This window comes from Myotis myotis, unplaced genomic scaffold (assembly GCF_014108235.1).
Source record: "Myotis myotis isolate mMyoMyo1 unplaced genomic scaffold, mMyoMyo1.p scaffold_m19_p_3, whole genome shotgun sequence".
NCBI classification, from domain to species: Eukaryota; Metazoa; Chordata; class Mammalia; order Chiroptera; family Vespertilionidae; genus Myotis; species Myotis myotis.
In genome coordinates, this window is record NW_023416335.1 from 180,173,585 (window position 1) to 180,201,418 (window position 27,834).

A 27,834-nucleotide genomic window follows, 5' to 3' on the forward strand; every position below is an offset into this window, starting at 1 on the left:
AGTATTAGTAGATTGCTGTCATATGCAAGAGTAGACTTAGCATTGTCATATCTTTCAAAATTTCAACAGGTATTAGAAATATGGATTCTCTCAATTACTAGATACTGAAAAATACCTATTAAAGTGTCAATACTATATAAGTCAAACAGAACAGAAGACAATGGTATTCAACTATTTCTCAAAGCCATTAAACCTAGGTGGCCAAAGAATAATTAATTCAATAAGGAGTCACTCTTATCAATTAATAATATTTGATAATAGGGTCACAAATTAGTAATGTTAGCCCTGCCTTTCTGTCCTAGGACCTTTCTCTAGCAATTATAATCTTAATGGTCAGGATTCTTTCCTCTTTTAGGAATAGATTTATTTTCTAATATTTGGTTACTTGAAACCTGAACATATTAAGTATCGGTTGATTTATCTTTGTGTTAAGACATTGCTCTTATATCTTCACAGGTAGCATAGGTAGTCCAATCCTATTGTTGTTATTTTGATTTTAATGCTACCTTTTGAATCCTTGTTAAATGTAAAGGGAATTTCTAGAATTTTTCTCAAATTATTATAAGAACAGAAAGATTGCCGGAGCCGGTTTGGCTCAGTGGATAGAGCGTCGGCCTGCGGACTGAAAGGTCCCAGGTTCGATTCCGGTCAAGGGCATGTACCTGGGTTGCGGGCACCTCCCCAGTAGGAGATGTGCAGGAGGCAGCTTATCGATGTTTCTCTCTCATCGATGTTTCTAGCTCTCTATCTCTCTCCCTTCCTCTCTGTAAAAAATCAATAAAATATATTAAAAAAAAAGAACAGAAAGATTATGAAATATATTAGGAATTTTAGAGACTATTGCTTAAATAGAATATTGCATGAATAGAAAGATGAGAATTGTTGAATGAAGTGGTATTTAGGTAAGCCATTGCTATTTTTAGAGAAATATTGTCATATTGCTTGTAAGACATCATGGGGAATAGACAGGAAAACAACAACAACAAAACACTTCAACAACATACCAAGTGAAAGGAAAGCAAGATTAGGTAAACTGGGGTGAATTACAGAAAGTGATTATTTCCAGACTGATTTCTAAACCTACTCAGGAAGTTTAAAGAGAGTTATGAAATCCCTCAGGAATTGGTAATCCCTCGGTACTAACTACTCTGTAATTTGGACCAAACACTGTTCAAGGAACATAGAGGACAGTCAAATAGGAAGTAAATTGGTGGATTTTTGAAAACTTAGACATATGCTATGTCATTTGACACTTAAAACAACCCTTTGGGGTAATCAGGAGAATTATTGTCCTCATGAAAACTGATACCAAGAAAATAAATAATGTTTCCTAGGTGTCAGAAATATAACTTTAGTCTCTTTCATTCTTAATCTTCCCAATCTATCTGGCTGCTTTGCTATTCTTCCATATTTTCATTGGTAAATGGCACAGTCATATCAAACACTTGCTAAGATTCTCAAAAATTGACAATGATTCTTTCACTTCAAGGTAAACCTCTAACATTCACTCCCTTATGATTATATAGTAGTTTCAGTTGGGTGAACTACATGCTTAAGATTTTTTTTTTCCTGTAGTTGAGTTTGTGGTTGAGCTTATTAAGTCTAAACTCTTCCTGTTGAAAAAGTGAAAAGTGAGGGAAGTAGTCACAAAACAATCCTAGGGGATTTTCTTGTTTCATCCATATGTAGAGTTTCCACTGATTGTTCTAAGCATGTGATTGGAAAACAGAGGAGAAAACCTTGTCACTGAGCTTTAAAAAGGAAGCAATTCTAGTGTGGCCATTTCAACTGAAATGTTAAGAGAGGGAGCAGAGCCATCGGCCCCTCTAAATAATTGCTCCCTTCAGCCTATTGGTCCAACTCAAAGTAAGAGCTTCAACTTGAAGTAGAGAGAGGCAGCACTTCCTCTCTGTGACCATTATTGGTGTTCTTATTGGTTCTCTTAATCCTGTGGAAGCCCTGCGCTTTAGATATGCGGGGAAGGTCCTGATTTGAGTCCTGCAAAAATGCAAAATAGGGATGAGAGCCTTCAGTAGTCAGGTTTTGTTACTCAAGAGTTTGCCCAATTTTCAATTTTTTTTTTCCTATTTGTATCTCATCAAGAAACAGGAAAGCACAAGCCAATATAACTGTGTGCTTCTGCTATTGGTAGTATATACAGTGGGGCCTTGACTTATGAGTTGAATTCGTTCTGAGACCGAGCTTGTTAAGGAGCTCCTTAAGGAGCTTGTTAACTCAAATTACTCTGTCAACTCAATGCAAAAAATCGGCTGAGAGACAGCTGGTATCTCAAAAAACTCGTTAGTTGGGACACTCGTAAGTCAAGGCCCCACTGTATGTGGAAGGTATCAAGCGACCTGAACATTGCAAAAGTGGAGCTCTGTGTCAAGGCCCCATTGTTGTTTTATACTGCGATAAAGAACTGATCTAAATGGATATATCACTCATGGGGCAATGTTGCTTTTTTCCCCTTTTGTTTTGATCATCTGCAGATTTGAACTCTGATCCTAGGAGTGAAAATTCAGTGCAACCATTTGTCCTTTGTCATTGATTCTGTCCTGTTCTCTCTCTCCTTCCTCAGCGCACTTTTCCTGGGAGTAAACAGTAGATGTTACATATGTTAACACCGTGCTCAGGTGCAATGTGTTTGGGTGCGCTCTCTGTGCAATTCCCTGGCAGTCATAAATTAATTAAAAGTAGACGAGAGCCACAGAAAAAGAAAGTTCTCCCTTTTTTCTCCCCCTCCCCCACTTCCTTTCTGTTTCTGCGGGTAAATAGCTAGTTCCTTTGTCCCTGGCTGCTCTTATTTCATTTCTGCCATCATTGTCCTCATTGTTCTCCGAAACAGGAGGGGTCTGCGCCAGGAGCGGCAAGGTCTCAGCTAATGACGGGAAGTCTTTAAAGTTTGCGCTGCATTTCATCTTCTCTGTGGGAGTTTTAGGACGTAGCCAGTGTTTGATCCCCACCGAGCAACTTTGCTTCTAGTTAATTAACAGATACCCCATTACACACTCTCATCTAGAAGCACATGGGAGGCCTATTGGGAGGTAATTCAAGGCCAATCTGAGTGATGGCAGGAATTAGAGAAATCAGTTGTTTTAGGGCTAATGTTCAAGGAATAAAGATGTCCCGTTTTAAGAGATCACATTTGACATTTTTTATTTTTATCTATTGGGGGAAAAAAAAAAAAAGATAAGGGAATGATGTTTGTCCCTATAACCTTACCAGGACTATTCAGGGTAGTTTGAACTTAAAACTCTTTCTAACTGCCTGAAAAGAAAAAGAAAAAGGAATAAAAGAAAGATAGACAACGTTAGAGATGTAGCAATGCTAATGAGAACGTTGGGCTCCCTTTGGTTGCTAGCAGTCTCTCTCCGGCCCGGCCTATTAGCCGGGTCACAACTGTCCACAGCAACTTTCCCAGGGTGCATGAGGGACAATTGCTGGTAGGGACGACTCCCCAGTGGTTTATTTTATAGCTCAGGCTAAATGATACTCCATCCTAATGCTGTTGCTTTAGTCCCAAGCTTGTCAAAGTGATTTACAAATAATAAATAATGGCTTCCGTATTAGAATCACCTACCCTTCTAGCCTCTTTCCAGGTGAACGTTGCAGAATGAAGCAAACTTGCCCATAGTTAGAGGTTGGCATATGAGTGCCAGGAACAGAGCCTTGTGTGGGGCAGTGGCTCTGCTGTCCCAGATCACAGGTAGCCCCACTTTTCACGGCATTTGAAAGGTGAATGCCTAGTTCAATGTCTTCTCCTTCTACCATTTCCCCAGCCCTATGAGCAATGACCCCCTTTATCTAATGAATTAGGAGCTACTCCTGCCTTGCAATTCTCAGTTCGACACTTGGCACTGAGAATCAAACCGGGGCTATTTAGTGCAGCAGTAAATGGCCCGCCACATTAGCCCCCTGGCATGCGAAGCTATTAGGTTGTTTTACTGTTGTTAAAGTTACATTTGTTAGGTGGAGTTGCTGCCCTTCCACACACACTCAGCGGTGCCCGATACCGGAGGAGGTGGCACGTGGACTCACCGTGTGCCATCCGGGAGCCCAGCGGCGGGGCCATGTGATTGTGCTGCAGGTGGGAGGCATTCTTCGGTCGAAAAAAGCAGGAGCATGGATTAGTATGATTTTTTTCAAAAAGAAAGAAAAGCAGATCCCTGGACAATCGTGGCGATCGCACTTTGCTGCGACTACACTGATGACATGGGCTCGACTAACCATTAATTTACAGCAGTTTCTTAAGTGAACCACTAACTGTCACAGTGCCATACAGAAGGCAGGCCAGGGGTGAGCAGCCCTAAGGAAGCTGGTGTGGAACTTCACAGACCAGCATCCAGTGCTGCTCACACTCTGAAACTGGGCAGAATCTTGCAGAATCGAAAAGATTAGCATGGAAATAAAGAAGAAATATTCAGAATGCTTTAATGGTGTATGTGTGTGTGTGTGTGTGTGTGTGTGAGAGAGTGTGAGAGAGAGAGAGAGAGAGAGAGAGAGAGAGAGAGAGAGAGAGAGGATGAGAATATTTCTGCAAAGAAAGGAAAATGCCAGTAGCATATAGCTTGATGCAGCCAGCTTGCAGGGTTGAGTTGGCATTTGATAACTTGGTAGCGGCTGCCAGTGTGTGTGTGGTGGGAGAAGAGGGAATAGACAACAAGAAAAACACATAGAGCTTTAAAAAAGATGTAAAATGATTCACTTCATGCCATATGGACAAAAATGTTGTCACAAAAATAAGGCCAAAAAATAGTGCCAGGTTAGACTTTTAGTTCAAAAATATATGTATAATCATCCCCATGAGCATGAATTTTAATTAGTATTTTGATAGAGAGAAAGCAGATATTTTTTTAACCTGCTCTGTTCTTGTTTTCTGTTCCTCTCCCAATTTTGGTCTCCATTAAACATTCATATACTGTATGTTTTGTGTCTGTATGAGGAAAATGCCTTATCCCTGGATTGGTGGGAATGCAAACATCTTGGTTTTCTGTGGCATACAACATATCTTCCCAGTAGAGCTTGTAAGCAGAAGCAAATCACTGGGAAACTGAGAGCTCTCTCTGAGCCCCAGGCATGGCAGAAAGGAAGGAAGGAAGGAAGGAAGGAAGGAAGGAAGGAAGGAAGGAAGGAAGGAAGGAGGCCATAAGTCTTTTTCCTTTGTCTCTGGAGGCATCTGCACCCCTTTACTTCCCCAGATCTACTCATCACACCCATCCACATCTCATTTCTTTGGGATGCCTTTTATTTATTTTTTGAAAAATATTTTTATTTATTTCAGAGAGGAAGGGTGAGGGAGATAGAAGCATCAATGACTAGAGGCCCAGTGCATGAAATTCATGCAAGAGTAGGCCCTCACAGCCTCGGCTGCCTTGGCCCTTGCAGCCCTGACTTTGTCAGGAAGGCCATCCAGATGGTCATTCCACTGTTTGGCTGTCTGGTCAATTTGCATATTACACTTTTATTATTATAGATGAGAGAGAATCGTTGATTGGCTGTCTCCTGCACACCCCCACTGGGGATCCAGCCTGCAACCCAGGCAGGTGCCCTGACCAGGAATCTAACTGTGACCCCCTTGTTCATAGGTTGACACTCAACCACTGAGCCACGCAGGCTGGGAACTGGTATGCCTTTTACAAATGAAATACATTTAAAATACATACATAATACTCTGTGACAGGGCAGTTTTAGAGAAAATTTAATAAGATCATGACTACAGAAACTTAAAACATGCAACTTCTTGATAAATAAACTTAAATGCTCCCATCTTACTTATTAGTTACATTCTACCTGCTGCTAAGATGACACCACTCAGTGGAAGGTGCTGTGCCGAGTGATCTTCCCTTAGCAAAGCTCTTTCCCACCTAGAGGAGGTGCATCAATGCATGCCCTGCATGTGGTAATGTAATGATGATCCGACAGCACGCTTATATTAGTAATGATTTTTGTTGCTTAGGCAGCCACACCCCATTTTTTTCCTCTCTGAAGTAATAAAGGTGAATCAGATATTTGAAATAGAAATGATGCAATTAAATAAAAAAGCCTGGTATTAAAATCAATCAAATCTTGGTGCAAAGCAGTAACCTAGTTTATATTCTTTACTAAATTCGTGCACGGCGGGGTGGGGGTGGGGGGGGTGGGCTCTCCTCAGCCCAGCCTGCACCCTCTCCAATCTGGGACCCGTCGGGGGATGCCAGACTGCTGGTTTAGGCCTGATCCTCAGGGACTGCTGGCTCCTAACTGCTCACCTGCCTGCCTGCCTGATCACCCCTACTGACCCCCCTGCCAGCCTGATCACCCCTAACTGCCTCTGCCTGCTGGCCTGGTCCCCCTCAACTGCCCCCCCCCCCCCCCCCCGCTGGTCTGGTCGCCCCTTACTGCCCCCCTGCTGGCCTGGTTGCGCCCAACTGCGCCCCCTGCTGGCCTGGTCACCACTCACTGCACACCCCTGCTGACCTGGTCTCCCCATGCAGCCTGGTGCTCAATCGTTTAGTCATCCCTCACTAACCCCCCTGCTGGCCTTGTCGCCCCTCTCAGCATGTTCGGTCATCTGTTCTGTTGCGATGGTCCCTGGCTCTTTATATAAATAGATTAGAATCCCTGAGTTTTCCTCACAGCATTATCTGTACTTCAGTCTACTCCGAGGACAAAGGTAAAATCAACAGAAACCTTAGGAAAGGTACATTTTATTCCCTCTTGGGATTTCTCAGAATTCTATTTTTTGTCAAGCATTAATACAACCATTCCTTTTTTTATTTCCTCTTACCTTTCTCCCCTGAGGAGTCTCTGGTCCACCCAAGGAGAGTGGGATGCCTCTTGTTGAATAAACCCTCTTGGTCCTGGCATTTTTCTCTGTGCTTGTTGTCTAACCTCTACTCTTCCCCAAAGCCATTCGTCATCATTCCATAATAGTTATGACAACAGACAAGAATGTGCTATTGGATGCACAGTGACCTCAAGCCATGAAATGAGACCCACATCCATCCATCATATTGGGACTGCAACAGAGATGGTCCTGGCATTATGTTTGGCTGTCTCATTATTAGAAGAGTGGAAAAAAGTTAATCATATCTACCTGCCTTCAGAATGCTAACTCAGGCTTAAATTTCCTGCAAACTACTCCCAGGCTTTCTGTCAGGTTTCTGTTGGATCCAGTAGATCCATTCATCTACTCATTCAGTCTATCACTATTAGCAAGCCCCTAAGGTGAGTTCTAAATGTAAGGAAAGTTAAGGGTTGCTCATGCTACTAAGATGTTTATATGTAGGAGAATATTTCCTGGCTCATAGGTGTTTAGGACTTCTTGTGGGTTTGGGTTAGTTTAGGATCTCAATGTCTGTGAAATGAAGAAAAATTTAGAAAAGTTCTAAAATATGTTTCTTTCCCTTAGTATCAACCGAGACTATTTCATATTTACTTTTTTTCACAGATTTATATTCAAGAGTAAGAGTAAAACTGAGCTCTGATGAAACATCGAAGGCATTTCAGGCTTACCAATTTCCCTCTTCTCTCATAGGAGACCTGTGGAGGCAGCTGGCACTGGCTCAGTAAACTAAGATGACTTTCTTACCCACCAGTGGTTTTCTGAGAATTTATATGAAAATCTTAAAAAATACTCATGTAGGTTATTAATTATAACAGTATTTGCAATTGTCAAATATTGGAAATAACCTAAATATCCACCCATAAAAAACCTGCTGAATACATGAATGTATGCCCATACAATGAAGTATCATCTATACTAATAATAGATAAATATGCAAATTGTCTGGGACTCCATCACAGTAAAGACCGAACTGCAGGCTGCGTGGGGTGACCAAACCAGTGGGGAAGGGGGGGTGGGAAGTTTGGGGCAACCAGGCCAGCAAGGGGGGAAGTAAGGGGCAACCAGGCTGGCAGAGGGGGGACAGTTAGGGGAAACCAGGCTGGCGGGGGGGAGGGGAGGCAGTTAGGGGCAATCAGGCAGGCAGGCAAGCAGTTAGAAGCAGCAGTCCTGGATTGTGATAGGAATGTCCGATTGCTGTTTTAGGTCTGATCCCCAGGATCAATCCTATACTGGTAGTCGGACATCCCCCAATGGGTCCCAGATTGGAGAGGGTACAGGCTGGGCTGAGGGGACCCCCCTCCCCATGCACAAATTTCATGCATTGGGCCTCTAGTTAAGTTATAAAAAATAATGAAGATCTCTGTGTACTAATATGGAGACATTTTCAGCATACATTGTTAGTTGAAAAATTAAAAACTTGGAAGAGTATAGACAGTATGCTATCTTTTGTATATGAAAGAATGGCAAATATGAATAAATAATACATGTATTTTTTACAAAAATAAATACAGGAAGGATAAGCCAAAATTAATGAAAATAACTGTATATAATGTGAATGGGATTTAATAGAAGGAAGAGGATGGAAATAAGTTTTCTCAGAGTTACCTTTATATAGGCTTTTTATTTTTGGACCATGCAAATATCATATATATTCAAAATAAAGTTTAATCAACAAGGATAGACAAACATTTGTGATATTAGATACTAATGTTAGTGGAAAGCTGAATGATAGTCATTGTTAATGAAACTTCAAACCAATACTTTACTAAAGAACAAAGAAGAAGTGAGGGAAAAGCATCTAAGACAGTTCTCAACCTGTGGGTCGCGAACCCCTGTGGGGGTCGAACGGCCCTTTCACAGAGGTCGCCTAAGACCATCAGAAAACACATATATAATTACATATTGTTTTTGTGATTAATCACTATGCTTTAATTATGTTCAATTTGTAACAATGAAATTGGGGGTCACCACAACATGAGGAACTGTATTAAAGGGTCGCGGCATTAGGAAGGTTGAGAACCACTGATCTAAGAGATTTATACCTAGTAAATTGTGTATATTACTGACACTTTTCCATTAAAGTTAATCCTTAAATTTTAATTTCTAAAAAATCATACAACTAACAGGAATCCCTTCATCCTCTCTCATGCAACCCTTTGACAGGAAACAAGAATAAATGAGAATATTAATAGTTTACTTTGGCAATAATTTGAGTCAAGAATGTGATTTCATATCATGCATTCTGAGGGAAAGGGGGTCAGAATCAGTGCATATGCCTCACCAGTTTCTAAAGTCATTATAATTATTAAAAACATAACACCATTTAGGAAGTATCACTTGCTTCCTGAGCCAAGTTGTTTCTTCTCTTAATTTTTTACTTACTACACAAACAATGTCAATAATGTACTATTTTCTACTAATATGTACCCAGCTCCCTGAGAGTGTGAATCCTTTTGGAGTTAACCCTTTTGGGGGCAAGAAATTAGTAGTTATTAAAATTATTTTAAGAAAATGAAATATGATATGGAAAGAAAAAAAAATAGAAAAAATATACAATAAGTGTTAACTAATAGGTTTTCCAGTGGCTGAAAGTGTTAAAGAAAGTTTTAAACATGTTCTTCACTTCTACCCGACATGAATATGATTCAGCATGTTCATATAGCTCTTTAACATTCTACTTTAAAAAATTGATTCTAGAGAGAAATGAATAGGTTGAGAGAGGGAGAGAATCATACCTGTGAGAGAAACATGGAATAACTACCTCCAGGGATTGAACCCCGGCAACCTGGGTATGTGCCTTGACCGGCACTTGAACCTGTGACCTTTCCTTGTACAGGCAACAGTCCAACCAACTGAGCCACCTGGCCAGAGCTATAGTTCTTTTATAAAATGAAGATATGAAGATGGGTATCGTTTAAAAATTGATTTGTATTGGGCCTACTTAAAAAAATAAATTAACAAAGAGAAGGTGACTATGGTGGTGGTAAATTGTAGCTATGGATGCACGTTCTCAACCTTTAGTGTTGATGTTGCTGTTCACCTGAGGGAAACAAAGGAAGGGGGGCAAGGCATGGACGTAATTATGAAGTTCACTTTCTTCATCTGTGTAGAATTTGTGTTTAATTCAACAAAAATGTATTGGCACCTACTGTGTGTCTTGCACTGCAGTAATTCCTTTTACCCAATGACTTTCTAATTAAATACTCAGAATTATATAGAATTTCACACAGTGCGAGGCAGTTTGAGAATTAAACACACTGAGTAGGTGGAAAACAAGAAGATGACTGGAGTGAGGTATAGAGACTGTATATTTCTAAGGAGAATGATGGGAATTAACCACCTCTGTTAGTTATGGCATGGGTCAATGATTACAATATTAAAGAAAATTGTATCATTGTGCATAGCAGTGCTTTTCATCATGCAGTGACATAGGAAAAAAAAAATAATGGAGTGCAAATGTCAGTTTGCCACATCAAAAGCTGTAAAATATATGTCCTTTCAGCCAAAGAAGGCAAGATCTGGAATTTTTTAAAATGTGGATATATAGAATAAATATGCAACCCTCCTGATAATGTTGGCTGATGAAATGAAATTCACCAACTGTAATTCTGGCACAGAGAGACACACATAGTGGCTCCATGCACACACATGCACACGCACACACACACAGACCCTCTGCATATCCTTGATCATTCACTATCTTATTTACATTTCATTTGCTAGAGTAAATTCTATCCTTTGAACTTTTAAAAAGATATTTCAATATTACTTAGGGGGAAAATAGGAAATAATGTGATTGGCTTTCAAATAGCTTATTGCCATTCAAATACTCTCAAGATAAATTATATTTAAAACACACACACACACACACAGAGACACCGTTTTATCCTCTGAAACATTCTAAATGGAAACTCAGCTCTAAGTAATCAAAATTGCTTTAGTTGTGCAGAACAGCATTAAAAGCCATGTCCACTAATTGTGTGAAGCAGCACTACCCATGCAGCCCTGTCCCCTCATTAGATGATCATGCAGGCGCTGTCATCCCAGGTTCCCAGCTCAATCTAACAGTCCTGCTGGCTCGGATTCATTGAAATCCATTATGACACACTCTGTCCTTCCAGTGAAACAACAATGTGGAACCCCTGGGGCATCTGTGTCACTGGTCCTTCCTGATCACGTTCCTTCCACATCAGCTCAAACGACCACCTTTGCACAAATCTCCTAACTTCTCTAGCTCCCTGGTGATTGAAGGTGCACCTTGGCTGAAGAATGGCACCCAGTGCCTTCTGCTGATGTTTTTAGAAAGAGGATATCTGTCAATAGGCTAAGTCAGTCTGAAAAGCGATGCCACATTCTCAAGGAAGTAAGTGTATTCATGTGTACGCGTGTGTGCACAAGGATTTCTGTGGGAATGCAAATATCTCACCTGTATCTAGTCATAGGGAATGTTACTAGAAAATATTGAAATAGAATTCTCATAAATGTGGTGTGAATTCAAGGAGGATAAAAGTTTTCTGATTCTAGGAGTTTGGGGGGAAATGTCATGTTTCCGTGATTGAGCATTGCTTTCTTACCAGCAGGCAGAATGCTGTCACTGGGGAAAAGGTTCCAGCAGGCGTGCAATTGGACACTTCCTCCTAACTCTAATGTGTTTGTATCAATCAGGTCATCGTGTTGATTCACATAACTTCTTTCGTCCTCGAAAAAATGACTCAAGTCTACCCTTAAAGGGTGTCTAAGTAATGTCTGGATGTAGTGTTTTCTCTGAAATCCTTGAATTGATCATGAATGTAGAAAAGGTTATGTATATTGACCAATTGACTCCATAATGTTGGAAGTGGTGGGGTTTCGTCGGTATGAGGTACAGGACAGTTGTGGCACCCACTGTTTTCCCAAGCCAGAGCCTAATCTCACTGTAGGACGTCTACTGCGAGCAATATGGACTTGGTGGGATGTTAACAGCACTAAAAGCCTGCCTACCCACACACCATTTAATGTTTGAAATTCCACTATTATATTTATTCCTTCGGGTTATCTGAAGACAAAAAACACACAAATAAAACTTTTCATGACATAATCTAATAGATTACTATTAGTTATCAGTCATTATTTATTCATTTATTTATTTAATGTTTATGTCTGTTAACTCTATCCCTCCATAAAAAGCACTCTAACAAATTTATCAGTTCAGAACTAGTGCCCATTACCTCATTGTACAATATTTTTGTATAAAATATATATGTATCTACTTTTGCATAGCAGTTTTTAATGTGTTTTGACCGAATTCCTGCTTTCTTCACCAAATCTGCTCCATCCACATTCAGTCTTCACAATTTCAGTGAAGAGCAACTACATCTTTTTTTTTTTTTTCATATTCCAAACACCTGGTAAATCATCCTTGACTTCTACCTTCACTCATACACACATCTGATTGACTGGCAGATCCAATCTGCAAAAAAAATATACTCTAAATTCACTGCTGCCACCCTGGCTCAAGATAATATAAACTATAGCTTAGAATATTTAAACAGACTCTACCTTTACACCCACCCTCAGTCTATTCTTAACATACACCTGGAATAAATGGGGGCATTGTGGTTGTCAAAAGTATGGAAAATACTACTGTTATTTAGTGGGCTGAGCTTAGAGATGCTAAATGACCCACCATGTGCCCAATGGTGAGGACAAAGGGGAGTTGCCCATCTAAAATGCCAATAGCAACCCTATTGAGGAATAAAAACCTACAGGTCACACATATTCCACTCTGTTCAACTCTTCCAATGGCTCATAATTCTTCTGAGAACAAAAGCCAGTTTTCTATGGCAGTTACCACAGAGAGGCCTCCTGGGTCTCACAGACTCTGCCTTTGCCCCTCTCTCACTTACCTGATTTCAGTGCCCATTACTCTCTCAGTCACTCACTGCCATCTAGCCACTCTGCAAATACAATCATGCCAGCTTGCTATTCTCACAGTGTGAAAAGTTCTTTAGATCCAATATGCATATGTGTGGTCTTTCACCTCCTTTCTCAGATGTCCTGTTTCTCAGTTACCCATCTTGACATTATAGATCCTCCTCTCTGATTCCTATTCACAAGCTGTTTGGTCTCCAAAATAGTTATCACCATCTAACCAGTTATATTCTTGTCTTTCTTTACTCATCAGTAATGAGAGATTTTTGTCTGTTTTGTTCCCTGCTATTATCACATTGCTTAGAACAAAAGATGCTGGCATATAATAGGTGCTCAATAAATAGTTTTGAATGAATGAAGTTAAACTCATAAGTCAGTATTGCTTTAAGGAACTGGGGATTTAAAAGCTGAGAGGCTGGTAGATTTGTCAAGAGACACAGCTAGTAAAGAGAAGAATTTACACATGTTCTCATGGATATATTTATTCATTCATCTGTTAAGTATATATTAAAATCCAGTCTAAATTAGGCACTATAAGGTGCTAGAGGTAAAATAATGAACAAAATAGGCAAGTTCATAAAACACACACACACAACAAAGTAGTTTTAAGCACTATTCAGGAAATAAAAGAAAATAAAGGAGCAATGACCAGTGGTAAGGGGGGGGGGGTCTCCCATTCTTGTATTTTTCCCCATTATAACCTGACTAGCTCATTTCCATATTAGTAACAATTACTTTATATGACACATTTCTAACACTTGAAAACAAAATGGGGAATTGATACATAGATGGGTGCATTTTGAAGAGATCCGTGTGCTCTATTGGAAGGAAAGTGCATTTTGAAGTCTGCTGGTCTTGGGTTCACATACCAGCTCTGCCACATGTTGCCCATTTGTTAAGCATTGATAATGCACACTTCACAGGCTGGCTGTGAAGTAAAGAGCTGGTGTAGATTAGGTGTCTGATGCATAAAAATGCATTTTTAACACATAATTAAATAAGTAAATAAATGGCTTTTAAAAAGACCTTTGGCTACTACAGAGGAAATGGACCCAGATGAAGTGTCCAGTGGGCATCTATGTGCTGAGGAGGATGGGGTTATATGAGGCACTGGGTGCCAACTCAGAGCTTTTGTAAAACCTTTTATTTCTCTTTAATAGCAATTTGCAATTTGTATAGAATTTTTAAATTCTTAATAATTTTTTTATTATTATGAAAGTTGTTTAATTTTTTTTTTTGGAGAAATAGTTAGAAAATGTAGATTAGCCAAAGAAGGTAATAAATTCCTATATTTCTAAAAGTAACATTGTAACATCTTCACATTTATCCTTTTAGTCGTTTTTATTATATCTTGTATGTGTCTGTGTGTTATATGAACTACAGATCCTCTGCCTATTAGCCATAATTAACATTTTAGAACATTGATATTTTGGAACAAAATCAGTTTAGGGACTTTTTTTCGGCTCTGGAATCACAGAGTGTTCTTGGAACCAGGGCTCTGCTAATTACTAAGCCTCCTTCCTTTTCCTCTGCAGGGAGATGATCTATAGATTATTTAACCAATGCTCTACTGTTAGCCATTTGGACTTATTTCATTTTTATATTCCAAATAATTTTAGATAAATATATTTTTTGCATGAACTATTCTTATTTTTAGAATTATTTCTTCAGATACATATTTTCAGAAATAAAGGTGCATATGAACATGTATAAGATGGCTGATATATGTGATCCAAATTTTTTTGAAGAAATTTGAACCACTTTAACCTTTCAGTAGCTACAAATGAAAGGCCACAGTTTACCATATAGCTTTTTGGCATGGAATATTGTAATAATTTGACATAACCCTTAACTGGGTACATCCATATATATGCTAACCTACCACTTGTAGGTCCTGTGAAATGAGAACTTCCTCAGTATCCCTTGGAGAGCTAGGAAGGAATTCCCTGAGAAGACTCAGTAATTGGGTTGAGTTTGGAGGGAAGAGTATGCACAGAAGAATGACAGAACAGGCCCAGGTTGTCACATGTGTAGAGTTTAAGACTGGAGCAAAGAGAAGAGCTCAGCTAAGGTAAGAGAAGCACAAGAGTGTAAGAAGTGTAATAGCTATAGAAATGAAGAGGGACAGATTTTATAGATATTTAAAATGGGAAGAGCATGATTCAATGACCAATTAGATGCAGAAGGTGAGGGAAAGGAGTCTCCCTCTAGGCTCAGCCTATGGACTTATTAATCCAAGAGTTCTAAGTTAATATAAATCATTTATTAGTTTAACATCTGGGTTCAGTTAAATTAGAAAATTGGGATTATGGCAAGCAAAGGCTATCCCTATTCACATAGTAGATGTGGTTAGACAACTGTTGCTTTGTCCTTCAGCTTTCCTTATCACTCTCCTCTCTAGAAAGAGAACCCCTCACCCCATACACACTCTTCACACATACTCACCCTTTCCTTTGGAAGAACTGCTTCTTCATTCTCCACCTACCACAAAGGCACATGATATAGCACTGGCCAGTCATGGAACATAATTCTTCTGGCTACTATGAGTTTCACCAATATGCATATAAAAGCTTCCCTATGACATTTCACCTTCCCATTGAATGGTAATTTTACATTTGATTAAAATACTTGTACATGTTCTTGCAATGGCATGAAAAATTATAATAAGAGTAATAAGATGATCTAACATCGAGTACTTAATGTTATTCAACGGTACTCAATGGACCAGATACTCTTATACTTGACAGCAATTAATTCATTTAATTCCATTAATCACTTTATAAGGCATGCATTATTATCATTCCCACCTAATGATGAGGAAAGAGAGGAACCAAGACAGTAAGTAATGTTCCAGTGGTCACATGTAAATGCTGGAGCTGGGAAAGCCGGAATTAATAAATTCTCCATAGAGAAAATGTGGCATTTTTAGTCATTATCTGAAGAAACAATACCAACAAGTAAACATCTCTTTCATAAGGTTAAACTTGCAATTACTCAGAATTTGTTGGGAACAGGCGGAGATTATTGATCTATTTTCTTTACTTGATAATTATTTAATTAGCTTATTAGTCAACCATACAAATGCTATGTCTATTTGGTGATGGTGATGTTATGGCTATCTGGAATGAATAACCTCACTTCTAATATTATCACTTGAAATGTCTACTTTATAATTTTTCACCTTATTTACTTTATTTATACCCATTATAACCTGTGTTATACTGTTATTTCCTAAAATGCAGAATCCATGTCTGATTAATCTTCTTAGCATTTAAAGAAGGCTAGACAAAGAGAATTAACATTTTTATTAGGTTCTGTAAGTACATACTAGGGAAATTATTCCTCACTTTAAAGATGAGGAAACTAAGGTTCAGGAAGGTTTTGCCACCTATAATAACTTGAGGCCTGAACTCAAAATGAATTCTACATAATCCTGAAACATATATTATTTTTATTTCCCCATTCTACCTTATAAAATATACATTATCTTATGAGAAGCACCCAGTAACTTTCTGTTGAGTGAATGGACAGATTAAGGGATAGATGGTTGCTATTCAACAGATCTCCAACTTAACTCAAAGCAATATTCATGAACACTTTGGAGAAGAAAATGGAACCTTATTTAAATTTCAACAGTAGAAAGTATACTTGAATAGTCAAACATGGGTTAAATAAACAAAGAAGTTAAGCACGCTAGGTTGTATAACTGGATTGATCAGGCTACTTAATCATATAAGTCTTATCATCACAAAATTGGGTAAATGTGATATAGTCCCCTGGGATAATGTAGCCGTTGAGTATTTCTTTAAATGAATTCATTGAAAGATTAAGTACATAGAAGAGGGAACCTTAAATTTTATCACTGAAATTTGATATTTTTAAAGTGTTTGTTTCCTCGTGGGGACAAGGATGATGTGCATGGGCACCCAGCCACAAAGGCCAGTCACCTCGCAAGGGAGGTGTGGGGCCTGCTGATCTTGTTCCCCAGTAGTCTTGCAGCACAGGGCCAATACAGAGCTTGGCCAGGATTATGGCCCCATGGATGGCAGTGGCTACTCCTTTGGAGCACTTAACACTCATCGACATGTCCTTTGTAGTTCCCAATGGCAGCAAATGCCTTGAACCAGGTCCTCTGGCCAGTGGGGTCTGCTTTTGTGCCAGTATAATCTTTAAAAGCTGTTCTTGAGGGATGTCCTCAAGGACGTCAGATTCTTCGATGGACAGTGAGAAGAGATAGATCTACAGGGACTTGATCTTAATGTCCTTGACCAAGTATCCAGGGTTTCACTCCTTGTCTTTGTCTTTGCCTCCTTGAGCTCCTCAGCCTTGGGGCCCTGCCCTGACCCTGTCTCCAGCTGCAACCTTGGCCCTGATGCCACTGCCAAATTCTCCATGGAAGCCACCATGGCCTCCCATTCTAGGGCCCCCAGGGTCTCCCACTCCATCAACATCATCCACCTTTTGGTGTTTCCTTGAAGAAGAAGCTAATATTTTTATGTTGTTTTGGTTTTTGATGTACAAGTTTTTCACATCTATTATTGAATTTATACTTAAGTATTTTATGCTTTTTCATGTTGTTAATGAAATTGTCTTTTTAGTGCAATTTGCAGAATGTTCATTGCTAGTGTATAGAAATTGAATTGATTTTTGCATATTGATCAAGTATTCTGCAACCCTATTGACATTGTTCATAAATTCTAATAGTTTTTTAGTGAATTGATTAGGATTTTAAAAATAAAATAATGTTATATACAAGTAGAGATAGTTCTATTTACTTCTTAATTTCCAATATTGATATATTTTATTTATTTATCTTTCTTAATGAACCTGGTTAAAAACTCTAGTTTCAGTGCTAAACAGAAGTGCTATGAGTGGACATCCTTGTCTTATACCTCATCTTAGGGGAAAAGCAGTCAGTCTTTCACCCTTTAGTATGGTAATTGTGTGTGTGTGTGTGTGTGTGTGTGTGTGTGTGTGTGTGTGTGTGTTTATTTTTGATTTTGTTTGTAAATGCTTTTTATTAGGTTGAGGAAGTTTCCTTCTATTACTAGTTTGTCAGTGTTTTCATCATGAAAGGGTATTGGATTTTTCTCATGAAAGCAGCATCTATTGAGAGGATTATATGGTTTTTGTCTTTAATGTTATCACTATGGTATGTTACATCATTTGATATTTAGATGTTAATGTTAAACCAACTACCTCATATAAATCCCACTTTGTATTGGTATATAATTTCTACTATTTTATGTACTTCAAAAGCATTTAGGTACTCCAAAAGTCTTCCAAAATTATTGAGGCTTTTAAAAATGAAAAGTCTTATAAAAACGAATAATCAAAAGTTTAAAAACCCCAAGCAGGCGGCTCAGGTGGTTGGGTGTCCTCCCATCCACTAGAAAAGTTGTGGGTTTGATTCCCAGTTGAGGCACATATGGGAGGCTCCAGTAGATGTTTCTCTATCACATCAAAGTTTCTCTCTGACATCAGTGTTTCCTTTTCTCTCTCTCCCTCCCTTTCTTTCTATATAAAATCAATAGGAAAAGATATCCTCGGGTGAAGATTAAAAAAAATAAGTTATACAGTAGCCTCATTCTAGATCACTTCCAAATCCCTGCCTCTGGTATGTTAGACCCTTACCCCAGTCGTGAAATCCATTATCCTAAAGGGAGAATTTTGACGTCTTACTTAAAATACTGACCATGCCTGACTGGTTTGGCTCAGTGGATAGAGCGTCGGCCTGCGGATTGAAAGGTCCTGGGTTTGATTCTGGTCAAGGGCATGTACCCTGATTGGGAGCACATCCCCAGTGGGGTGTGTGCAGGAGGCAGCTGATCAATGTTTCTTTCTCATCGATGTTTTTAGCTCTCTATCCCTTTCCCTTCCTGTCTATAAAAATTCAATAAAGTGTATTTAAAAAAATTAAAAAAAAATACTGACCACATAAGCAGGTTGATGATACAGGTCACTCTACCATCACATACAAGAAATTTATAGAGTTTATATTTTTAAAATTTTAATAAATATGTTGCCAACAAGATGACGAAAATCATTAACAAATGTTTAAACATTTTTTAACCATAGAACTTAACCTTTTCGGGAGCCAAAGCTTAAAGAGTTGAGAATAGCTGATGAACTTCCCCTTATAGAAATTATTCTATAGCCATAAATAAGTAATAAAATCGTGATAAAATAGTTATTTATATTGAAAATTTTTTTAAAAAATTTATTTTTGTTGTGATTTTTAACCTAGGAATTATCCAGTGAGTTTGTAAACTCATATTTTTATATAACTTAGTATCCTAGTAAAATACAGCAGTGTGCTTTGATAAGTGTTAGTTTGCATTTAATAAGTTTTAGTGCCCATTAACATGTTTTTCATGAAGTACTATAGCTGTAAGTAATGTATTATAGGTATACTTTAAGTTAACCATCGTGGACTATAAAGATGGTTAAAATTGTTTCAATAAAACTAGTCCCAAAGCTACGCACCCTCACATGTACTTACATGACTGAACTAATAACATAAAGTTTTTAAAAAGTGATTTAATTGGTAAAGCTTCAAAATAACTGGCTCATATTTTTACATTAAAACTGTCCTTAATTATATCTTGACTGTCATTTATAAAAGTTTACTTTTCAATTCTTCATTATTCATTTATCAACCATTAACTGGCACAGTCCTGAGTCTGACCTTGTTACATGGCTATGAATCTGGTCTTTTGAAAATTATTACAATGAAAATGACAATACTTCTTCCACAGTTTTGTTTCAGGAATCTTGTTTAACTCTCTTTATGATGTTTAACTTTTTTTCACCTAAGTATTTTGGAATTACTTTGACTTCTCACTAAATCCTTTTATCTCTCTCTTTTTTTTTTATAGCATTGGAAGCTATAGATAATACAAGGACTTCACGAGTGGGAGAGATTGGACTGGGAGACTCAGCAGGTCAGGACATTTTCATTTTCATTTGCTGTTCATTCTTTTGCTATCCATTCCAGGGTTCTTGCATCTCTTGCCACTTGTTTAGTTCTTGTAGTATGTGCTTAGTTAGTATGTTCTCAGTTTTGCAAATCATGACTAACACCTTTACGTAAAAAATACAGCATTTGGGTATGTTCTTTTTAGGATTTGGAGGTGAAAACATAATTTAAAAAAATTTTCAAGAGTAGAAGGAAATTTACAACCTAATAATATATATAGAGATACCCTGATTTCTATTGTTCTTTATGGTATGTAAGCTGTTTTGAGGTGAAAGTTTCTTGATAACATTTTTAGAATCAAAACCTTAAATCATATAAAATGTGACTATGTAATTGTAGTAGGAGAGCACTTGGTTCATGAAAACCAAGTTTTCTTTCTTCTCTGCTGTATTCTCGGGGTTTGGGTACACCTCCAAAAGCTCTTGACACTCTTCAGAATCAATCTGTTTGCTAACATTAATCTTAAGTACTGAATGTCGACTACCATGTGTAAAATGAAGGTTAATTAAAACAGACAATTTCTATGTCAATAGGAAAATCCCAACAGTCAAAGGGTCTGCTATGAGCGTTTGTCAGCCATTGTGGAAGGCTGGGTGTTAGCCACACTCCTCAGTAAGCTGGAACCAAGCTGACATCTGCAGTCCCATAGCCCTGGGCTTCACCCTGAGTGACTTTGTGCTCATCTCTAGCTTTAGAGAAGCCTCCCACTTGTTTGAAACAGTGATTACCACTCTCACTATTGCTGCTTAGTTATTGATAGAAGCTTGGGGATCCCTTCCCTCTCTGTTACTCCTCTGGTGTTTCCACTTCCACAACTCCTCTGCAGTTGGACTTAGCCCCTCCCCGTCCAGGTCTCCTATTGAGCAACCACCAGTGGGTTTTCAGTTTTCATCACACAGAGATAATGCCTTTGTCCTTCAGTCTGATCACACCTCTTGAAACAAAATGGCTTATTCAGAAAGGAGCTAAGCTTCAAGTTCTCCCTGGATGCTTCAGGGATTTAGTGATTTTCTAGCATTAGCATTAGGGACTACACAGTTTATTATTGTTATGTATCTTGAGAGAATACTACCCTCCATCTTAAAGGAAAGTAATTTCAAGTCGATCTTGCTAACATCTCTGCTTATAAATAAATATAGAGAGTCCTGAAACAAAAAAAGCTATATTTAGAATGATATGCCTTAGTAGTTGGGTTTGTCAGTATGTCTGCATGGATTCTTGCAGAGTTGAGAACCTCTTTGGGGTAATACTTTTATAAAGAGTTTTTCTGGTAGTTAATATCCCCAAATTTTTTAGTTTACAAATATCCTTGAACTAAACATTAAAAAGAAATAAATTGAAGCCCCAAGTGATGGTTCTTCTTGGCATCCCCCTGTTAATGTAAATACTGACATTAAATTGAATCTGGCTCTTGTGTGTCTGGAAGCGAAATCAAGAAAGAAGAGACAAATGCTTCAGATATCCCTAATCTTGAGAGATAGAAAGAACCTCAATCCAGTCCTCCTATTTTATAAATCTAAGTTGCCAACCATGTCACATAAAATATTGCTAACAGAGGTAACTCTGTGTTTTTTGACATGATGCAGGCCTACTGCATTATGCTGCCTTCCAGCTTGTGGAGTACAAATAATTCTGCACACAGCATTGTGCATACACACAGAAAATACATCATCATTTGCCATCTTTACCAATTTATAATTTGATAAAGAATACAATCTATGCTGATACTTTGGATTTTACTGATATTTGAAGATATCAAGAATTTTAAGCTTATATTTTTTAATGTTGTTTTTCTGGAGACATTTTCTGTTTAGATAGATGGAATGAAAAGATGATTATCTAGCCATTCATTCATTCATTCATTCATTCATTCATTCATTCATTCATATAACAGGAGTTCTTACTGTCCAGGAGCTTTTATTCTAGTGGAGGGAAACGTAAGTTGAAGATCTTAATGTATATGTTTATGGGGATAAGTACTAAGAATAAGATAAAATGGACTAAATAGAGAATGGTGGGAGACTATATTAGACACTGTGTCTAAGAAAGGCCTTTCTGAGAAGGAGAGAATGGAACACAGACCTAAAAGGAGTGAGAGTGGGGGCCATTTAGATATATGGGTGAAGAGAGTTACATTCAGTGGCAAGAACAAGTATAAGGAGTGTGCTTGGTGTGTTAAAGGAGTTTCAAGAAGGGCAGTATGTCAGGAAGAGAGGAAGGAGTGGACAAGAGATGAGAATGGGAGGATGATATCCAGTCCATCACATAGGGCCTGGTAGACTACGGTAGGACCTTGACTATTGTTCTGAGTGAGATGGGAATCATCAAAGGGGTTTTAGCCAGTAAGGGGCATGATATGTCTCACATGACACTCAGACGTACAGGTTGTATAAAGCATTTTTAAAATTACACTTTAACCACAGAATGTAAATTATAAATGAAAATAAATTAAAAATCATCAGAGCAATTTTATCTGAGGAAGATATTGTCTGATGATTGTGTTCAAGGAACTAATGATAGTACATCTATCATTTTTATTTTTCATATCCTTAAATTGCAGAATTATTTTGCATTTGAATCATGTTATTTGATTTTGTATAATAGTTTATTGTTTTGTAATAGGGACATTAGTGACAATGTCATGGAATAGTTAAATAGTGTACCTTTGATTAGGTCCTTTGCACAACCCAATTTCCCATTTGTTTGCCATCTATAATTTCTACCAAAACTAACTACATAGCTTTGTATAAGTACACAAATAAGTCATGAATTTTATCTTCTATTTGCAAAGGAAGATGTTTGATAATTATGTTATGGTTTTATTATAATAAATCACATGACCCAGAAGAATATTTACTAGGAGAAACATAGAATAGTTTAAAAAATAACAACTTAGTAAGAATTAGAGGACATGAATTCTGGAACTAGCTCTGAAATTTACCAGCCTGATGACTTAGGGTCTTTAACCTGTATTTGCCTGCCAATGACCACTGTTTCCTGTAAGGAAAAAGGCACTGTTATTGTCTTTGCAGTTACATTACAGTTTTTAAGCCCGGGTACACATATTAGGTGGTAAATAAAAGTTGGTTAGTAAGAAGTGACATTTTTTAATATAAATGAGAAAATAAGGGATATTATTTCATATAAATAACAGAGATAAATGTCCATATTTATCTTTAGAAAGATTATCAGGTTAGAGAAGACATTATTGATCCTTAGAAGGAAGAGTTATTTCCAAAATTATTATTACTATCATTTCAAAGAATCAAAGTGACTATTAAAAAATTTAAGAGGTGGAGGTTCCTTCTATTGGTGTTTTTTTTAGCAGCAGTTTCCAATTTGTAAATAACTTTATTTTATTAAAAATATTTCAGTCCAGCCAGTATGGCTCAGTGGTTGAGTGTCCACCAATTAAACAGGAGGTCATGGTTTAATTAGAGGGGTTGCAAGCTCGAGCCCCAGTGTGAGGTGTGCAGGAGGTGGCCAATCAGTGATTCCCTCTCATCATTGATGTTTCTCTCTCTCTACCTCTCTCTCCCTTACTCTCTGAAATCAATAAAAATATATTTTAAAAATATTTCAAATGTAAATCAATACATTAACAATAATTTTAGAACTGTAATTAGGTATCTAAGCTTAGATTTCCATTAGTTGGCTACCAAAACATTCATGTAGCATATATATGCTATTTGTTTATGAGTATGTAATATAATTTTCCTAAAAATTCTTATTTATTCAACAGAGAAATAAGGAAATTGTTCTTCAACATTTTTTTTGGGAGGAGAGGGTATGCCTACCTCAAATATACAAACACACCTACAATTATTGAATCTAGTGTGATTCCTGTCCTTTTCTGGGTGAAGGAGGTTCTTGTTCTCTCTGAAGGTCCAGGGTCTTCACTTATGCTCATACCCCATTTCCTAGGACAGTTTCAGAAACATTGATTCTTTTTATTTTTTGTTGTATTTTTTATTATTTTTTATTTTTTATTTTTTTAGAGAGAGAGAGGAAGGAAGAGGGAGAGAGAGAGAAACATCTATCAGTTGCCGCCCACACACACCCTGACCAGTGATCAAGCCCCCAACTGGGCATGTACCCTGGCTGGGAATCTGACTGGCAACCTTTTGGTGCAAGGGACAATGCTCAACCCACTGAGCAACACTGGCCAGAGCATAAACATGGATCCTACCCTCTTGTATCTTCTACTTCTTCTTTACTGAAACCTTTAACATGTAAACATGCTCAGGTTTCCCATCTTAAAACAAACAAATAAATAAAAACTTTCCTTTGGTCCTTCTTCCTCCAGCTACCTCTCCTTTCATATATATGGTTCTTAGAAGTTCTAATTTACTGTCTCCATTTTCTTTCTTGCCCTTTTCATCTATGGATTTTTTTTCATCATTTTCATCTATGGAATCATGATGAGGAAGTGATGGAGAATTTTGTTTTTACTTCCACAATAACAAGAAATCCATTCATTGTGGCTGATTGCCTTTAAACATTTATAGTAAAATCTTTAGCTCATGGATTATTGGAGTGATCCTATTTACAGTAAACATGCTGATGTTATAGAGATCTGACAAATACCACTATTATCATATGACTACTGTGAAGTTTTGGGGCAGAAGTGCCAGTTAGATGAGGGGAGCCCCATTCTGAATGCTGAGTGAGTGCTTGCCCAGGGTGTCCCCAGGAACAGGAGCTGACACAGGTGTTCAGCACAGTTGCTTACTGCTTCCCATCAAGAAGGATGGGGGGTTCTTAGCGCTGCCGGTTGCGGCACTCGGCATCTCTGGCAAGCAGTCAGCCTTGCCTGTGGAATTCCCTGGGGAAAATAAAAGCCACAGGGAAGTCATCAGTGTGACCCTCTGCTGGGTGGTTGGCACAAGGCTGCTCCACGGGAAGGCTTTCAGTTGTCACTTTCTGAACGGGTAGATATCAGGTGCGGAGGGAGGCTCCCCTTTCAAGGTGCAGAAAAGAGAAGGAAAAAAATGTATTGAACAGACGCTTACCAAATAATTCCCAGTCAGGAAGCCTAACACCAGCTGATCTTCTGATAAAAGGGATTGGGGGGTGGGGGGAGTTGGGAGTTTCTTTGGTTCTGTAAGCACAATTATAAGCTTTCCTATTTAAGTCTGACCCATCATATTGAAATGCTGTCACTAGTATCATTAGCAACTAAAGTGTTGATAACATAGTCAAATGCACAGCAGAGTTCTGGCTCTTAAGTGTCTGGACTAACTCCCAATATTAGGAATAGGAGTCAAACTGCCATCACTTTTCCTGTGCTAACAGACGCCCTGCCATTAGCAGTCTGAAGGCAATTTTAATAAAATACATAGCCCTGCTGAGTTGGTCTCGGAAGATAAATAAGCAATGCAGAAGAGAAGCTTTTGTTTAAAAGTAATTATTTAAACTATGCATTACAGGTAATTTTCTTTTACCAGTAAGGTGAATGCTATCAGAATTTCAATAATGATTTGGTGGCATTTATCTAAGTAATGTGATATTGGCATTTGTAAGAGTTAAGGCATTGCTTTATTTTCACGTATATATACAAAATGAGGGCAAATTGGATCCAGGTATCATGTGCATGTGTTTCACAGTTTACATTACATTTTTTGGGTGAACAGTGTTGTATTCTTGGACAGATTTATGGAAATGTAACAAGCTGGTGATAGAGTTCTGGGAATTGCAGACTTGACTTCCAAAAGCAGATTAGAACAGGAGGGCAAAGAACATCTTTTTATTTTCCCTTTGCTGTCAGAGAGGAAACCACATTTCAGTCTTTTAAAAACTCTTTAATAGGATGCTTGTACATAATCCAAGTCACGAGGGGGTGATAAGTGTGTGCATGTATCAGACCAGCCAAAGCTTTATTTGCCAAAAGGTAAAAATCTCAGAAAGCTTTTTAAGAGTCTATTTGGAAACCATTAAAATGGCCACCTTTCCTTTTATTCTTAATAGCAACACAATGGTCTGAAATCCTTAATATAGAATTAGCTTTGGCATGACAGTGGGCAGAGTAGGAACCTGCCTACATGATGTTGATGTAAAGGGCATCAGGAATCGGGAAGTGAAGCAGAAAGGGCTTTGGGATAAGAAAGACCTCAGTTCAAATTCCACTGAAATCCCAACTCTTTTTCATGATATGTCACCTTAGGCAAGTAATTTGTCTTCCCAAGTCTTTGTTTTCTCATCTATTAAATGGGGTAATAATACAACCAATCTTTTATGATTGTTAAGAGCATGAAATGGGGCAATGTATGTAAAACATTTAGGATGGTTTGTGGAACAGAGTAAGCACTCAGGAAATGTTTGCTTTTATTTTAATGAGCTTTTAAAAATTTCATCAGGAAAACGCAATCATAAAAATTTTAACATAACATTTTATGTGTTTAGCATTGTGCTAGGAGTTGAGATACATATATTGATCAATAGATCGTCTTGACTTCAAAACTAAACATCTATTGATAGGCATTTAAGCAGATAATTCAAGTACTTTGTGCGATTTATTGTAATATTGGTATGGGTCTTTGGGACATAAAGGAGACAGAGCTGGATCTTGGCCATGGGCAAAGTTACTGTAAAACCTTCTTGGTTTGTTAAGCTTTCAAAGGGAAGACTCTAAGTTATGTTTCCATCCTGTGCTGTTGTGATCAAAGCCAACTATTTTTTCCCCACGAACGATTTTTCCCAGCTCTTGTTCTTTCTCATCCTCTTCCTTTACAGCTATGTAAACCTTTTCTTTGTTAGCATTATGATTAGATGATATCTGTACTCAGAGAGAAGAGTAAACATAAATCAGCCACTCAAATGCTACTCAGCATCTCTGCTAAAATGATTTTAAGGAAGAGTTGAAAATGTAGGCGTTATTCTCATAGTTGTCTGATAGTGAGGGAAATTGGGACAAGCCTTTTGCACAAGGATTAGGCAACGTCTAACAAATTACATATAATCACATTTGACCCTATAATCCCATTTCTAGGAATTTATCAAGAAGACATACCTTCAACAATATGAAAACCACATACCTAAAAGTATTCATTGTGGCATTGTTCATAATGTAAAATATTTAAAACTATTGAAATGTTTATGCGTAGGAGAGTGGTTGAATGTACTGTGGCGACTCTACACAGTGGGTACCATTCAACTATAAAAGTAGTGAATGAATATTGTGATTTTCAGGCTACCCTGCCAAGTGAAAATAGTGCAGAGAGTTGAGAAGCAATAATACTTCAATAGCGATGAGCACGCCTAGTACCTAGATCTTGATTTCTGAATATGATTACCTAATAAAAGAAAAAACAATTCTTATAGAAAGAATGATTCTAGGGTTAGAATAGGAAAACTATGTATATAATTAGATAATGGAATATCTTGTGGTGCAAGAAAGTAAGGAAGACCTACAAAATGATGCAAACATGTTGAAAGTATACTGGAGCCAACCTGACATAGCTCCTAATGGTCACATCTGGGACATTTGAGCAATAAAATAATAAATTGCATTCAATATGGTTCTCACTGTTATAAAAAGTATTGAATAAATGTTGACTAAAGGAAGTTCTTTTATAACTGTAGAATGCCACTTAGTAACAGTAGAAATAATGGTGGAAATGTAAAATCGCCATTTGGTAAATGCCACAGTAATAATTTTTTCAGGCCACAATCATCTCTGGATGCTAAATTAGGGATGGAAATATGATCACAAATAGGTACTTACATAGTGTCAAATATCTCCTCTCAAAATACTTATTAATTACAAAAGGGAAAGCACTAACTTTATAGTGGAAAAACCTGGCAGATAAAACTTAGAACAAGTGATTGAAGTTAACCACTAATGAGACATATCAGAATCATGCACAACTCCTGTGATTCACTGAGAAAGGGACAACAAATCATTTCTCTCACATTCTTGCCAAAAATGAACAATATGAATTTTATTGAGAGGAAATAATCACACAATTCAAATTGAGGGACATAGTACAGAATAACTGGTGGTGCTCTTAAAAAATGTCAAGGTCATGAAAAACAAAGGAAGACTGAGGGATTGTCCCAAATGGAAAGAAAGTAAGAGGACATGGCTACTAAATATTGGCTCATGATCCAAGAAAAG

General features: G+C 37.9%; 1 protein-coding gene across 5 annotated transcripts in view; it reads left to right on the forward strand.

Annotated features, from left to right (window-relative positions):
- SOX5 (SRY-box transcription factor 5) overlaps positions 1–27,834 on the forward strand; it is a 971,461-nt gene that overhangs the window by 301,080 nt on the left and 642,547 nt on the right. For all 5 annotated transcript variants that reach the window (XM_036296492.1, XM_036296491.1, XM_036296490.1 and 2 more), the window contains one exon: positions 19,618–19,683. The gene's annotated coding sequence lies outside the window, so the exon portion shown is untranslated. The remainder of the gene's footprint in view (positions 1–19,617; positions 19,684–27,834) is intronic.